The sequence below is a fragment of the Molossus molossus genome, unplaced genomic scaffold, assembly GCF_014108415.1.
Source record: "Molossus molossus isolate mMolMol1 unplaced genomic scaffold, mMolMol1.p scaffold_m16_p_8, whole genome shotgun sequence".
In the NCBI taxonomy this organism is placed as follows: domain Eukaryota; kingdom Metazoa; phylum Chordata; class Mammalia; order Chiroptera; family Molossidae; genus Molossus; species Molossus molossus.
In genome coordinates, this window is record NW_023425402.1 from 26,042,575 (window position 1) to 26,060,411 (window position 17,837).

At 37.6% G+C, this 17,837-nt stretch overlaps 1 pseudogene; it reads left to right on the top strand.

The window, feature by feature from the left end:
- Nucleotides 1-11,170: 11,170 nt before the first annotated feature.
- Nucleotides 11,171-15,548, top strand: LOC118621423 (annotated as a pseudogene).
- The last annotated feature ends 2,289 nt before the right edge of the window (nt 15,549-17,837 follow it).

The following is a 17,837-nucleotide window of genomic DNA, read 5'->3' on the forward strand; positions in this document are numbered from 1 at the left end:
CCAGAGCTTGGCAGTGTGTCTTTGAGCACCTGTGTTCTATCTCGATTTATTTTGTGCATTTCTACTTTTACTCTATGTCAGTGCTATTGCAGATTTTATGTGTTACTTGGTATGTATGATTTGGTAGGTTATTTTGGGGGTCTGGGAATGCTCAACATTTACCCAAATAAATTAATGATAATTGCTTTTTTGCTTTACATCATTTTGGCTTACAAAAGTTTTCATAGAACTATGTTGAATAAGAGTGATGAGAATGGGCATCCTTGTCTCGTTCCTGATTTTAGAGGAAAAGCTCTCAGTTTTTCACCATTGAATATGACATTGGCTGAGGGTTTGTTAGATATGGTCTTTATTAGTTGAGGTCTTTTCCTTCTATACTCACTTTATTGAGTGTTTTAATCATAAATGGATGTTGCATCTTATCAAATGTTTTTTTCTGCATCTACTGATAAAAATCATATGGTTATTTTTTATTTTGTTAATGTGCTGTATTACATTGACTGATTTGTTTATGTTGAACCATCTTTGTGCCCCTAAAATGAATCTGACCTGATCATGATATATTATTTTTTTAATGTATTGTTGTATTTGATTTGCTAGTATTTTGTTTAGGATTTTTGCATCTGTATGGATGGAAGTGGGTAGGGAGAGAGCTTGGATATTGCAAATAGACAGATGTTTCAGAAAATAGAATGGAGAGTTTCACAGTGGTGTTATGAAGGCATTACTTTGGAGTGTGTGCAAACACACACACACACACACACACACACACAATCAAACAAGCAAACAAAAAACCCAAGGATGGGGCAAGGTTGAATTTCTTAGGATTCTCCCCTTAGGCTATAAAAGTATATAGCAGGTCTTTGAATAACATAATTTTGTTCAATGTTGTTTTTATTATAATGTTGAGAGGAAGAAAGAAATAGATTCCCAATGGAGGCTGCTGTCTGTGTGACATTAATGTTACTAGTCTTCATTAATCTTACTTAAATGCATGTATAGCACACAATTATTTTAATGTTTCATATTGAAGTATTTGGATCTTTATTTAGAAGTTGAGTGGTTTTTGTGACCAAAAAATGCCATGGAAATTTAACTGTTGTTTATAACAATTAGCCTATAATAAAATTAGTTTCATTTTACATTGTTTTAAAGAACCTACCAATGATGTTAAGTGAGGATTCACTGTATTTAGTTGACTGTCTTGTTTCCTCTGGGGCCCATGTAAACAAAGAGCACCTGCTCAGAGGACTGGGCACAGGAGGGGCCGCCACTCCCTGCTCCCCACTGTTCTCCTTGTCTCTCTCACACCTAGCTCCAACCATGAGTCCATCACCGAGTTCTGTCCCAACCGACTTCCATGCTACAAACATAGTGCCCTAAATCTGATTCATTCAATCCATGTAATATTCGAGGAAGGGCAGGGCACTTTGGCAATACAGGTGGTGAGAAGCACAGCCCTCCTTTTCAAAACATGGCTGTCAGTATCCACTGGGGACAAAAGCCATCTGATGCCCACGCCTCACAGGGCCCTTAGGATTCTCGGTTTGGGTGCCACATTGCAGGCCAACCTTTCAAACAAAGGACACCCCTGTTCATGGCAAAGACAAATTGTCAGTCAGTTTTGCTTGTGTAGCTTTAACCCTTGAGAAGCACAAGAGAGTTTCCTAATTTGGAAGACACCCCTGCCTCCTCCTAGAGTCACATTATTACAGAGCAGCAACTGTACTTCTCAAGGGTAGATCCCTGAGACAAGAACTTTGGAGATGCTTGTTCTACCAAGTCCTCAATAAACTTCTTTGCCAAACACCTTCCTTTTCCATTTTCATCTGGGGGAGGGCAAAGAGGGGGTTTATTCTCCAGTGACTTCTGCTTATTTCATTTTGAAAGAAAGGCTAAAACCCACTGTGATACCAACTCCAGGATACCATCTGACCTATCTGACATCTTCACTGAACCATCTGTTTCTGCTGTATCCAAAATCTTTTCATTCTAACATCTCATAGTGGACTGGGGATACGTTATTAGACTTATTTCTTTGTATTTTTATAGCACTTGTGATTCAAGGCATCCTAAAGAAATTACCGACACTTGTTGAGTTATTCATTCAACAAAACTAGTTTAAAGTGTCTCACTGTCTTTGCAGTCGTGCAATTGATGCTGGAAAAAGAGAGTGGAACAAAATACAGGTTCCTGCCCCTAAGGAGCTCACAGACAGTAAATTATTAACCCCATAGAGTGTTCATTAATCTCATATACTGTTAGAAAGAGGCACAGGGAGATAAGGGTGGGGGAGAGGAAAGCCACTTTAGTCTGAGTAAATCACGATGTATTCTGGAGGAAATATAAAATCTGAGCCTAAGGAGGGGTAGAAGTTATTATGATACAGAAAGGACAGAAGTGTGTTCTTGTAGCAGATGAACCAAGGAGAATTAAAGCCTGAGATACCCCAGCTCAGTCAAAGAACTGAACATGGTCTCCTATGGCTAGAACACAGGGCTTAAAGAAAGCAATTTTCTTTCAATAAACTTGGCAAGTGGAGCAGAGATGTTACTTTATTCAAGGGCAAAAGTCAGTGATGAATCTTGAATAGAATTATTGTATCTGGTCTGTTAAGCTCAGAAATTTTATATATAAAATTTGGGGATTTGGGCTGCTAATACTCAGAAGCACTCAAAATATGTTTTGTAAGATCTAAGAATATTAAGATAAATTTTTATTTTAAGACAATTTTATGTTTACAGGAAAAATGTAAGATAGTAGAGACCCGCCCTGGCTGGTTTGGCTCAGCGGTTAGAGCGTCGACCTGCGGTCCGGAGAGAACCGGGTTCGGTTCCCGCTAAGGGCATGTGCCTCGGTTGCAGTTTGTCCCCGGCCCTGGTTGGTCGTGCGGGTGGCAGCCACTCGATGTGTCCCTTTCACATCGATGTTTCTCTCTCTCTCTCTTCCTCTCTCTCCCTCCCACTCTATCTGTGCAAAAAATGGAAAAAAATGTCCTCGGGTGAGGATAAAAAAAAAAAAAAAAAAAAAAAGATAGTAGAGACCCCTTATATCCCACACCCAGTTTTCCCTATTGTTAACATTTTCACATCCGTATAATACATTTTATCATTAATAAGCTTATATTAATACATTAGTACTAACTAAAGGCTTTTTTGCCTTAGTCGTTACTTAATGTCCTTTTTCTGTTCCAGGATCCCCTCCAGCATACCGCATCACATCTATTGGTTATGTCCCCTTAAGCTCCTCTTCGCTCAGTTTCTCAGACTGCCCTTGTTTTTGATAACTTTGACAGTATTTGTCAGTTATTTTGCAGAATCTCACTCAGTTTGGGTTTGTCTGATATTTTTCTCATGGTTAGACTGAGGTTATGTGTTTTAGGAGGATATGTAATTTTTTAGTAGAAAATCTCATAGATATAAGGGCAAGGCTGGTCTTTGGCAAAATTGGAAAGTAAATAGAGTTCCCACGGTCAATCCTCCCTACATGGCCCACTCTATCCATACACAGTTCCTCCCCTCCCCCCCTCCCATGCAGCACCAATGCCCAGAGCTGTTTCTCATCTATTTTTCCATATTTCTCAGGTTTTTCAAAGAAAGCTTCCTCTACCTCCCCCTCCACCTCCCTACAGCTCTCTCTGCCTGGAAATGTCTACACAACACTTCCCACACCCCTTGATGCTCACCTAACCCCTTTCCACCTCTCATTCGCCTAACAACTCCCATTCATACTTCTGGTTTCCTGCAAATGTCAGCTTCCTCAGGGAGACCCGCTGCCACCCCTGGCCACGCCCCGAGGCTCAGAAAGTCAAGTCTTAGAGGAGCTTCATTCTTAGTGAAGCCTGAACTCTCCTTCACAGTGTTGTGATCAGGGTCTCATGTGATTTGGTGATTAATCCAACTTACCCCTATTATCTGTGAGCTCATGAGGGCAGAAAATATTACTATTTTTTTTCTCACCCAATATTGTCAGTGCCTTGTACAGAGCCTGAGAATCAGAGGACGCCCACTGCCTATCAGTCGGAGGGAGGAAAGGGGATGGTAAGACCATGGCAAATACCAGATCGGTCCTTTGATTTGATTACTCTACTTTCTGGGGTATTTAAAACTGCAGGAGTATAACTTCAGTTCTTGGTGAACATAGCAAGAAGCATTCAAAGGTAAAGCAGAGAGAGAATGCTTTACTGGAGTCAGATCACCACTCTACTAACTGTAATACCTGTCGTAATGAGAAAAATCTGTCTTGCATTAACAGATGCTATCCTACCTTATGGGACAGAAGAAGTCTTGAGACCAACATACTCTCAACATCCTAAGCTATCTCAAACACTGTTAGTTACCTAACAGGATTCATGGAAATTGTATACAGTTGGCCCTCGTTTATCACGGTTAATCAGTTCCAGACTCTACCACGATAAATGAATTTCCACGAAGTAGGATTCTTTCTTTATACAGTCGTCCCTCACCATTTCCTGCTCCGACTTTCACGGATTCACTCTATCTTGGTTTTTTTCAAATACAGAGCGAAGCCATGAAAGTCAAAGCGCGAAGTGGCGAGGGACGACTGTATATACAAATATATATTCGAGATGCACTGTGGAAATAACAATTTCAGCTCATCAGAAGTTATTAGATACAACTCTTAACTCTACTTATAACCAGTAATTTCCAAACTGATTTTCTACTAGAAATCATAAACTTTCATATATGTACACATACGTGTGTGTGTGTGTGTGTGTGTGTGTGTGTGTGTGTGAGTAAAGGGTACATTTCAGGATGATTACAGCCTCGGAAACCTGCATTAAACCTCTTTTGAAATCATGAAGGATATAAGTAAATAATTAAATAGTAAGAAATTAAATTGTTTTACATATTAAAATTTTAAGAAGAAACATAAAGAGCATTATTCAGAAAAGAAACAACATCCAAAATACATTTTATATTTCATAATGGCTGCTACTTAGAATAAATGCTAATGAAAGAGTTATTCTAATTATATTTTTGGAACACTACCTAACCACAAACGCCTGAGCTGACCAAAAACCCACAATGTTAAAAACATGCATTTTTTTTCTCCCTGAAACATCCCCATCTCCCTAACACAGTGATGATTTGCAAACAAGGAACAGAAAGACAATTTTTAAGTAACTTACCCAGCATTGTACATAGCTGGTATGTGTTCCAGTATTTGAAGTTCAGTTCTTCTCATTCCAAAGTGAATGTAGGTTTGGAGGAGACTTCAGAAATTATCTTACCCATCTTGTACCCGCAACACAGAATTAGCCACTTACTGAGTCAATCATCTCTGAATCACTCTGGATACTTGCTAAGCAGCATTACAAACAGTTACAACAAAAATAAGAGAAGTATTACCACACAGAGTTCTCTCTCAAATGTTCTTAATATTAAGAATAAGTTGGCACTTTATATGTTATGATTGATTTAGGCAAGTGAAAATGGGTTATGATCATGTGAATATTTTAGAGAGGAATTCACAAACGAGGAAAACTGCTTTAAATATACCTTTGATTGGATCCTGGAACAGAAAAAGGACAATTATGGAAAAACTGAAACCCAAACAGAGCCTATGGTTTAGGTTAATAGTACTGTACCGATGTTTATTGCTTAGTTCTGACGAATGCACCATGGTTATGTGGGATGTCGATGTCAGGGAAAGAAGAATGAAAGCCAAAGAGGAAACCTCTGTAAAATCTCTGCAGCTTTTGTGCAGATATAAAATTATTCCAAAATAAAGGTTACATAAAAAAAAAAAAAAAAGGAAAAAGATACTTATATATCTCATGGAACTCCAGTGAATGAAATGCCCCACAAGGAACTAGAAACAGAAAAGAAGAAAAAATTGTGCTGATGATCATAGGCAAAATATTCAACTTCACTAACAATTAAAGAAACAAAAATGAGAAATAAGGTACTTACTGTAAAATCAGCCAATTTATGATAACCAATGTTGAGTAGATTTGGGGAAAAGATACCTTTACACACTGTGAGAGCTGGTCATTGTATCAGGATATTAATATTACTGCTAATGGAAAACTTATCCCACACTGGGAAAAGAGGGAATTTTGGGGGGTCTGAAATCTGACAAGTTCAAAGTTAGGTCAAACCTCAAGTGAGGCCTGGTGTTCGTGTTTAACAATCCAGGTTCTCTCTGTCTGTCTCCTCTGCTCTCTGTGGTGCCTACTATGTCCTAACGGTGACTCTCCATTTAGCACAAGACTGCCAGCAGTTCCCGTAGCAGTCAGTAGTCTTCCTCCTTTCCATCAAAAAGTCAAGAGAATAATTTTCCCACCAGTTCTGAAAAAGATGTGTCTCACCTCAGTGGCCTGAGTTAAGGTACGGGTCCATCTCTAAACCATTCCCTCTGTCCTGGGAAATGGTTTCACAGATGGCACCAATCCCTCCAACACTAGTTAGATGAGAGCATCAAAGAGAAGGTCCATCCAGCCCTGGCCAGTTTGCTCAGTGGTTAGAGCATTGGCCCACAGACCAGAGCATCCTGGGTTCGGTTCCCACTAAGGGCACGTACCTTGTTTACAGTTTGTCCCTGGCCCCAGTTAGGGTCATGTGGGTGGCAACCAGTTGATGTATCTCTCTCACATCAATGTTTCTCTCTCTCTCACCCCCCTCCCTTCTACTCTATCTGAAGATAAATGCAAAAATGTCCTTGGATGAGGATTTAAAAAAAGGAGAAAGTCCATCAAAGGAAGTGAAGAATACTATTTCTAAGAAGGAGGGGTATGAGTTAATTTAACTTTTATGAAAGACTTTTTAGGATAGAGAATTTCAAACAATTTTAGCTTTTTCATTTATATCAAGTAATCAAAGTTGTACAAAAAAGGAATTGTGCACAAGAGATGTTTTGGAACGTTTATGCAAAAAAAGGGTTGAAATAATCTTAATTCCCAGCAATAGTATGTTTGTCACATAAATTACAACATACTGCTCAATGGACTATCATACAGTCACTAAATATTATATTTTCAAAGAATATTTACTGATGTGAATAAAAGTCATGCTGTACTGATAAAGTCAACAAATAATTATTGATAGTTTACTATATACCAGGCACTGGGATATGTCAGTTAATAAAATAGACAGGATGCCCTGATCTCCTGGAATAAGTTTTTTAAAAAATATTTTTAAAAGAATATAAATCAATGTTTTAAACACCTACATTCTCAAATTCATGCACAACAAATGTCTTTAAGCACAAACAAGCACCAACACCAACATTTTTTTTTTTTTAATTCTCACCTGAGGAAATTTTTTTTTGTATTCTTCTTCAGATAGAGTGGGAGGGAGAAAAAAGAGAGAGAGAGAGAGAAACATCGATGGTGAGAGAGACACATCGACTGGCTGCCACCTACACAACCCCAACTGGGGCCAGGGACAAACTGCAACCGAGGTATGTGCCCTTAGTGGGATTGAACCCGGGACTCTCTGGTCCACGGGCCAACACTCTAACCGCTGAGCCAAACTGGCCAGGGCAGCACCAACATTTTCATATGCCTATATGCACAAATATCTGCCAAGTTATACATTAAAATGTTAAAAGTCATTTTAGCTGGTGTTTTAAATGGGATATTTTTTGTTTCTTCATTATCTTTTACTATATTTTCAAAATTGTCTACCATAAACATGTGTTGCACCCCCCCCCCTTTTTTTATCTTCACCCAAGGACATTTTTGCATTTGTCTTTAGATGGAGCAGGAGGGAGAAAGACAGAGAGAGACACATTGATATGAGAGAGACACATCAAGTGGTCACCACCCACACGACCCCAAACGGGCGCCAGGGACAAACTACAACCGATCAACCGATGTACATGCCCTTAGCGGGAACCAGACCCAGGACTCTCTGACACGCTAAACACTGAGTCAAACCGGCCAGGTTTAAACCAGAAAATAAGTAACAAATTTACTTTTTTTTTTTTAAAGAGTGAATCTTGGATTTTATGGTTTTCTTGGCATTTGTAGAACACCTTTTAAATGTTTAATGTCTTTCTTTCCACTCTTACAGATTTGGAAATTGGGTAGCGAGAAAAGAAGGAAAAGGAGGGTGTTGAACTTATTTTTCTACAGCAAGATCCAACTTCAACTAATTTGCTCAAATCAAACCTTTCTTGCATCTAATCGTATTTATTGTAGTAATTGTTGATGACGAATTTATATTTCCCAAGATATAAATGCATTTTTAGATTTATAAAAACAAAAGATAGATGCAAGGAATAGACATTACCTCTTTTTATTATTGAAGATATGACTGCAGAGAGAATTACTCTTTTGCATTTTAGAATTCCCACAGCAAGACTTCTATCGTGTGTTAAAAATAACTCCAATATTGTCCAAGACATTCTTTATTAACCTTGCTGTGTGAATTCCAAAGTCATTCCCAGAGGAAAGGCATTTTCAAAGCAATCTCCCATGAGAAAACAAAGCATCTGACTTTTGGTGATATAAATAAAATGTCTACTCAAATTGCCAACTTTTCTGTTTTAACTATTCACCACCATGTCAACAGTGGTTAACAACCTCCTTGCATGTATGGGCTTCAGGTAAGTATTTTGAGGAGGCTTGGTCTATGGAATTAATTCCCAGACATAGTTCACATGATGTATTAAACTGAATGTGATCGACTTTGACTTTTTAGGATTGATCAAACAAGACCGTAAAGGTTCTTTGGAATTTGTTGAGTGACGAGTGAATTCAAATTGATTCCTGGGAGTGTCATCATTAAGTTACTACTTGCTCACATAGTGAACATAAAAAAATCTCTGAAATCCTTTTATAATCAGGGAAATTTAAAATGGTTTCATACACATGAGGTGTTCTCCAAACATGATGACATCCTAGTCTGACAGAGAAATGATCCCTCCTAAGTCCCAGGAGGTTCTTTTGCAACACTGGCCTATGATTATGATTTATTCGAGGAAAAAACAAGAACTAGTTTCTCACTAAATTTTGACCATTGTCCTTTCAGTATTTTTTCAACACCATTTAAGAATCTTGATTCACTAAATAAATATCAGGCGTGTCAATTACTTTCATGAACAGTACACCCAATAAAATCATACAAGAAGCAGATACCTTTAATTTCCAAATGTCTCTTTAGAGCTTGGGTAATAACAGATTTATGCTACTACATAACATATCCATAATCACTTGGTGTGGGTGACTGCTCAAAATACATAGACTGAACCCATCACTTCCAGAAAGTGGAATGTTCATTTTAAAAATTAAAACAGACTTATTTTATTTAATAAGAGATTTAAGTTCTTTTGGAGCAAGTGACTATTAAATGACAGAGGCCAATGACAGGACAACATATGCTCAACAGCAGATATTTTCTGTAAAAGAAAAAAAAGAAAGAATTAGAAATAATATTAGATATAATTAGATTAAATTATTTTCTAACATATTTTTGTATGTTTTATTATATATCTATGACTTTCCCAAAGATTAAAACTTTCAATAACCTCTAATCTCAAAAAAAGATTTGGAGAATAAATATAAAGGCTGTTATTTTAAAAAGACAAACACTTTCCAACGTCAAGGTCCAAAGCACAGTAAAAGTCTTCACTGTCATTTTTAAATTCTTCTGCAAAACACCCTAACAACACCGCTCAGCAGTTTGATCTGACGGGTAAACACAGGAATGCACAGCTGATATTCATGGCTCGGTATTAAGAAACTGATTTAACAGAAGTTCACAAAGATCTTCTAATGTTTAATACAAATTTCAGTGCACAAATGGGAATTAAATCTCTACAATAAATAAATAAATCTACTCTGGCAGTTCAAAACACAAATTCTCCTTTTACTGCTATAACAGAATATGCTCATTAATAATAAAATGTACAATTGTTTGGCTTTATTAAAATAAACCCTTTAGAATCGAGAATAGGATAAATTGAACTAATAAACAGGTAACTATCTGCTAAGTATCTGCTGGGATTAGTACCATTCCTGGCACTGTTAAAGCAAATTTAATTGTCCTGGCCTTGATATTCAGAATGGCACTCTGAGGCTATTCAAGTTCATTTGGATTTTGCACCTGAAATGATCAAATTCTGTTATTTATAGTCTTCTACTCCAGCAAAGCCTGAATGTCAAGTTCTCTCGTGTGTCAGGGCCTGTTTCAATGCCCTGGAACGGCCCCTGGCAATGTTCGACATGGTGATACGTTTTTGAAAATATAACTGCGACCAGCTGATACCCCTGTTTCTTTCCACATGGACCTCTTCATCATACTTCTTCCTACTTGAGACTGTGCTGAAGTGGCCATGGACATATTGGTGATCTAGCTAGGAGATGTGCAGTTAGGGACCTTTGGTTTGGTTTGGTGGGCTATATCCATGAAGTTTGCAGTCATGCTCCTGTATACTTGTTAACTATCTCGGTGTACAAAAAGTATCTAGAAACTACTCCTGCGACTCCCCCAGCACAGAGGCAAAGATTCAAAACATGCGGCAATGATACAGAAACGTCCTGGGGCATCTGGCACTGGAAATGCGTGGGCAATGAAGAAGGAATAAAATTATTCAGCTTACCTGTGATCTCATGAGCGGATGTCAGATAAATTCATGATCATAGATCTAATAAAGGGACTATGTGGTTTTAAATTATTTCTGCAAAAAAATCATGAAAATGTATCATCTTAATAATGCAAACCCAAGAGAATAAGAAATAGGGAAGCTGACGGTTCTGTTCTTAGTATGAACTGATAGTTAACCACATTAAAAGATAAAATGGGCCTGGCCAGTGTGGCTCAGTGGTTGAGTGGTGTCCCATAGACTGAGAGGTCCTGCTTCGATTCCCTATCAGGGCACATGGCTGGGCACAGGGCTTGATCCCCAGGAAGGGGCATGCAGGAGGCAGCCGATTATTGATGCTTCTCTCTCACATTGATGTTTCTATCTTTCTCTCCCTTCCTCTCTCTCTAAAAATTAATAAAAACACTTTTTTAAAAAGATAAAAATGATGACCTAATGTTATGTGCCAACATATTGTTACAAATTATTTTTACTGCATAAGAGGAATAATGAAATATGGCTTTAGATTCTTTTCCTAAGGGTATAATGTACCTTAAGATAATTACTAATGCTAGTAAGAAGACATTCTTCAAAACAAGCCAAACATTTTAAAGCAAAGATGTGGAATAAAAAGGTAAAACTCTCTTTCTCAGAGCAAAAATAATGTTTTGTGATATTAGTAAATCTTAAAATATTTTCAATATATCATCTTCCCTGATGAACATAGATGCAAATGCCTACAAAAATAGTAGCAAACAGAATCCAGCAATACATTAAAAAGATCATACACCATGATCAAGTGGGATTTATTCCTGGGATGCAAGTTTAGGGCAATAGCCACAAATCAATTAATGTGACACAGCACATAAACAAAATGAAGGTTAAATATAGTATCTTAATATCTTACATTGAATGTTTATTAAGCACATAGTGTGTTAATATTTGTAGCTAAGATTTACATTTTATCAGTCACTGTTCTAAGTACTTTACATGTATTAATTAATTCTCAAAGCAAATCTATAAGGTAGTATTTTGATCCCATTTACAGAAGAGGAAATTGAGTAACTTTCATGCCCGAGATCACACAGAGAGACAAGACGGGATGGAATCTGACACATCTCCTTCCTTACGAGTATTCACCTTTCTCTTTCCTGTCCACCCCTTCCTTCCATAGCGCTGCTCATCTTCTGAAATAAACTAATCAAAGTAAGTGATGAAAGCAGTAGAAAGTATTCTGACACTCAAAAGGAAAATCTTTAAAATTTATTTTTATTGTTGAAAGGATTACAGATGCCCTTCCTTTGTTCCCCAAAGGAAATTTTAATGGGGAGGGGGGAAAATTAGACCCCTCAGGGTCCAGGCTAATATAGACAAACTTCTTTATCATCTTCCTTCCCTAGTGGGTAAATTTCTTCTGGCTTTTCAAGACATTTGGCTTTATATTGAGATTTTAGTTTCAACTCCATAATTTACATAAACCCAGTCTCCTACCCCCAGGGATCTCACACTCAAGTCCCTGGACTCTGAAGACCCACACAGCACCCCCCGAGCCCAGAGCACACAGAGCATCGCGAACAGGCACCGAAGCTCTCGTTGTCAGCTCTGTCTTGGTTCCTGGCACCTACGTATTTTCGCAGCTTTCTTTTGAGCTCCTCTATCCATCTGAAAAATATCTCTAGCATTTCTAAGTATCTTACCCAGTTTTTTATTCAGAAAATTGTGAGAAGCTCCCTACCCTGGTAGCCCTTCCTCTTTCTTCCATCCACTGGGTCCTTGCAGAGCAGTGTTACTTCCCTCAAAGTTCATTCATCCTTCCTCAGACACTGGCATTTGTTTTCCTCCATTTCTGGGGAAGGACAAAATGAACGACAGGGAACATCCATTAGGGAGAAGAAGAATTAAAAAATATTGATTTAAAAATATTAAAACTGGATCCTTGGAGGCAGAGGCTGCCTAGATATCTTTGAACTTGTTTCCTCTTCTTGGACAGTCACAGGAGTGTCATTTCTGAGCCGCTCTTTGCATTAGGCTGAGACCGCCTGTGTAGTTTTCAGTCAATGGGAAATGGAAGAAAAAGGAATTCTCAACTTTCAGGCCTGGCACCAAAACCCCCAGGGGCATGTTTTATGTACTTCCTCTCCTCTTTCTCAGATGTTGGCGCTACCCAGTGGAAGAAGCTTGAGCCCTGAGTTCCTGACTGACTGCAGAAAATCATCAAAAGAGCTACTTAATTCTTTTTTTTTTTTTAACTTTTTTTTTTTTTTTATCCTCATCTGAGGACATTTTTCCATTTTTTGTTCATATAGAGTGGGAGGGAGGGAGAGGAAGAGAGAGAGAGAGAGAGAGAGACATCGACGTGAAACGGACACATCGAGTGGCTGCCTCCTGCACGACCAACCAGGACTGGGGACAAACTGCAACCGAGGTACATGCCCTTAGCGGGAACCGAACCCGGGTCTCTCTGGACCGCAGGCCGACGCTCTAACCGCTGAGCCAAACTGGCCAGGGCTGCTTAATTCTTATGATCTTGTAATGTCTGCAAGGACTTAATTTTTATTGTGTTAAGTTACTGAGTTTGGAAGGTTGCTGGCATTAATTATCTAGACCAATTTATTCCCATTATAGTTATTTAAAAGACATAGTTTTAAGTTGATATGCTCAAATATATGCCATATAAAAAATGACTTCACTGGAGTCCAAAGATATTTATGGTTAAACTGTAAAATGCATTTGTTGTATCTTAAAAGTTTATCAATTTTTAAAAAAATATTTTTTCTTTACTGACTTTAGAGAAAAAGGAAGGAAGAGGGAGAGAGGGATAGAAACATCAATGAGACAGAACATCAATTGGCTGCCTCCTGCATGCCCTCCTTTAGGGATTGGGCCCACAACCTGGGCATGTGCCCTGACCAGGAATCGAACTGGTGAACTCTTGGTGCATGGATTGATATTTAACCACTGAGCTACACCAGCCAGGCAAGTTTACCAATTTTTAATTACCTGATTGTTTATTCCAAAGAAAATGTCAAAATATTGATTGTAATATTTCTGGCATTTATTTAGAGCAACCCCCAAAAGTGTCCATTGATAAAAAATAATGGCTTGGAATGTGAATGAAATGCTAAAAATCTTTATACCAGAGAAAGCAGAGAATTGAGTCCTGGCCCATTTCCAGTACCCAGTTGGAGTTTTGGCCAGCCATATGTGTGGACATGCGGATACTGCTCTTTGTATCCACATGTAAAAATGAACACAAATGCTGTCAAATGTATACAGATAAATTCTCTAGCTGACTAATATTTCTAACTAAAGTTATCGCCTGTGAGTGCACATGTATGTGTGTGTTCATAACAAAAAGCAAAAGGTTGAAAAGTGAACTTCTCTTTCATAGCGTTGTCATATATTACAATATATAGACTTGATTAGCTCTGAACAAATCTATTTATGGGTAAAGAAGAGTTTGAACTTAAAGTGAAAACTACAAACTTCTCATTTTGTTTTTCTCATATAACACTATGACATGGCAATTGTTTGAAAGTATGTGACATGTGACATTGTTGACAGTATTTTACTCCTTTGCAAAGCTACCTTAGATTATTTCATAACCGGAGAGAATTTTCTAATTGGGAGGGATTTCTAAAGTCAATATTTTAAAAATGCACAAAGGCACAGCTAAATCAATTGCCTTGCTCCAAGCCTTAGCGAGAGATGGGGCAAATCTGGAAATAGAATCTAGTGTTTTGTTCCCAATTTCCCTCTTGCTTTGCACAGATTTCTCTCTTGCATTACACAGATCTTCCTATTTCAACATAAAGCTAAGAAATGTTAAATAATTTTGCATTTTGCTTTTTAAAACTTACAATGTTCACATTTGAGAGCAACTTTACATATTCAAAATATATATTTTCTACTTTTGTGATTTTCTAATTAAAAATACCAACTAATAATTCCTCTAAAAAATAAAGCAAGCTACTCCGGAATAAGAAAATTATGTTCATAATTGCATTCCTTGGCTACAAAGAAAGGCAGCCTTGGATCTAACCTAGATTCAAAACAGTAACCCTGAGTCTGGACCTTCCTCATAGCTTCAGAACCCCATGGCCAATTCATGGCTGTGAGACCCGCGCAAGTTGCCTAACTCCTCTCACACTCAATTTTCTCATCTCAAAGTATGGGCAGGATTTTGAAAATGAATAAGGCTCACCCTTTTGGCTCACTGAGTAGCACCATGTGGTGGGCAAGAACAAGCACCTTACAAAAGGCGGCAAAAATGGAGCCAAGAAGAAAGTGGTTGATCCATTTTCTAAGAAAGATCGTTGTGATGTGAAAGTGCCAGCTGTGTTCAATATAAGAAATATTGGAAAAACACTAGTCACAAGAACTCAAGGAACCAAAATCACATCTGATGGTCTCAAGGATTGTGCTTTTGAAGTCAGCCCAGCTGATCTGCAGAATGACAAAGTTGCGTTTAGAAAATTCAAGCTAATTGCTGAGGATGTTCGGGGCAAAAACTGCCTAATTTCTGTGGCATGGATCTTACCTGTGACAAGATGTGCTCCATGGTAAAAAAAAAATGGCAGACCGTGACTGAAGGTCATGTTGATGTCAAGACTACTGATGGTTATTTGCTTCATCCATTTTGTGTTGGTTTTACTAAAAAATGCAACAATCAGATTTGGAAGACCTCTCTTGCTCAGCATGAACAGGTCCGCCAAACCCAGAAGAAGATGATGGAAATCATTACCCGAGAGGTGCAGACAAATGACTTGAAAGAAGCGGTCAATAAATTGATTCCAGCTAGCACTGGAAAAGATACAGAAAAGGCTTACCAATCTATCCACTCCATCATGTCTTTGTTAGAAAAGTCAAAATGCTGAAGAAGCCCAAGTTTGAACTGGGAAAACTCATGGGCCTTCCTGGTGAAGGAAGCAGTTCTGGAGAAGCTACTGGGGATGAGACAAGTTAAATGAGCTGATGGATACAAGCCCCCAGTCTAAGAATCTGTTAAAAATTTAGATATTTAATGGTGACAAATAATAAAAAATCCTATTTGTGATATTTAAAAAGAAAAAAAAGTAATAAGGCTCAATGCCATGAGTATCATAGAGCAATGTTGATTATTTTTTAAAATTCTCTTAAATGTATATTTGTAGAAAACTATGAGTATCATTTCCTAATAGACTCCAAGAACTATAAAACTTTTCATTTCAATAAAGGAGTTTCCAACTATTGTCATACTTTTTATAACAAAATTGTCACAATTTTATGTTAGGGTGAAATGTGAGTTTCCAAATGCAATGCTCATAGCCACAGAAACCAGCTGGATTTTGCAAGCCAGCTCGTGGGGAACTTCTTTTAGATGAGAGAGTTTCAAGTTAGAATCCTCAAAGATCACTCACACTCAGAAGCTGTGTAATTGTCATCGGAATGGAATTTTTTCTATAGTTCAACTAACTGCAGATTGCTTGGCTGCAGAAAGATGACTTTGGCTACTCCACTATTAAACCAACATATATTTAAATCACTTCCTAGTTTTTGTTGATGAGGCCAGTCAAGCAATAAAAATGCATTCAACATGAAAGTAAAAAAAAAAAAAATTGGAGGGTTTTAAACTTACTACTTCATGATCTAAACTAATTTACAACTTCAAATAATAGTAGTTTAATGAACCAGTTGAAAGATTTTTATCAAATTGGACTCATCTCGTTTGTCGTCTCTCAGAGACCACTGTTTTTTTGTTGTCCGATATGTAGTATCTTGAAAAGCTTTTCCTATATTTTGACTGTATTTTTCTTGTTTTACTTCAATGGGGAGGGAAAATATGTTTCTTGTTTCTTCTAGGCCGGAAGCAAAGTGGTTGAACTGATTTTAACACGGAAGGGTCCATGAAAAAAATTTGAAAGTGGGAAATCCTTATGTTGACGTAATTGTAGGACATGTCAGACATTGTGGAATAGCCTGGGAAGCAGCAAATGGAAATTTAACTGATTCATTATTTAGCTAGACATAGGAACATTGATTTGGTCTACTCTAGAAAGAACATGGACATTGACCATCCTATGTATCAATCAGCCCAGGGGTAATTTTTTGCTGCAGAAACAAAGAAACCCCTCAAAAGTCCACCTTTTGCTCTGTTGAAGGACCCAGATTGATAACAGCACCCTCCATCTAAGAGATACCTAGTTTGATGGCAGAAGTAAATGAGAAAGTGCTGAAACTAGAAAATGTTCTATAGCTTCTGCTCAGATATGGCACACATGAGGCTCCCCACATTTATCGATCAAAACTACTCACATGCTTGTTCCCTGTAGAAAAGGGCCCTAAACATAAGGTTCCTTAATATTTTCAACATTAGTAAATCTACCATGCTCGATAAAAACTAAACTAGTGGCTTTTAACCTTCTTTGAATTCTTAGGAAGTTTTCCCAGGACAATACAAATATGTAGCAAAAATGAAATATTTCCCACATAATATCCTAGGCCTGTGAACCCCTGTAGGCTACTCAAGGACCAGAGGCCATACACTCTATAGTTTCAGAACCCCTGATATAGCTTTGATGTTCTTTAGCTTCGGGACCAGGAGAAACCTTAGTCGGGTTATTGTAAATTTTATAAAATTGAAAGGTATATTTTGAGAAAACCAGAATACACTCTACTTCTGTTGACTGCAAACTCTAATCAAACTGTAAAAATATTAAAATATTCCATCAAGTAAATATAAGTTCATTAAACATTTGTAACACATGAGAATTAAAAAGTAATTTAATCTATTATGATTTATACTTCATTCTCAGATATATTAGTTAAGCCATCTTAACAAAATTGTTCCTTAGACTGAAGCAAGTTTGCTAAACTTTATTTGAACTTTCAACTCAGTCATTTCTTTGGGCCGGTGAGAATAACATAATACCTGTTGGTCAGTGTTACTTCTGTTTCTTTTAAGAAATCTTGCCAGATTTGTCAGACTGAAGCTATACATGCTCCATTAAAAGTCAGAGAAGATCATAACAATATTGAAATAGGAAACAAAAGTACTATTGTTTCATTTCTGTTTTGAAGGATAGAAAAGCAAGTAAATCAAGAGAAATAAATAAAATTTTAAAAAGGCCAAAGAGTAAATTATGTCCCTTTGGGGCACAATTTTATTCATCTCATTTTGTATGTAAACTCTCTCTCTATTTTTTTAATCCTCATCTGAGGACATTTTTGCATTTATCTTCAGATAGAGTGGGAGAGATAAGGGAGGAAGAGATAGAGAGAAACATCCATGTGAGAGAGACGCATCA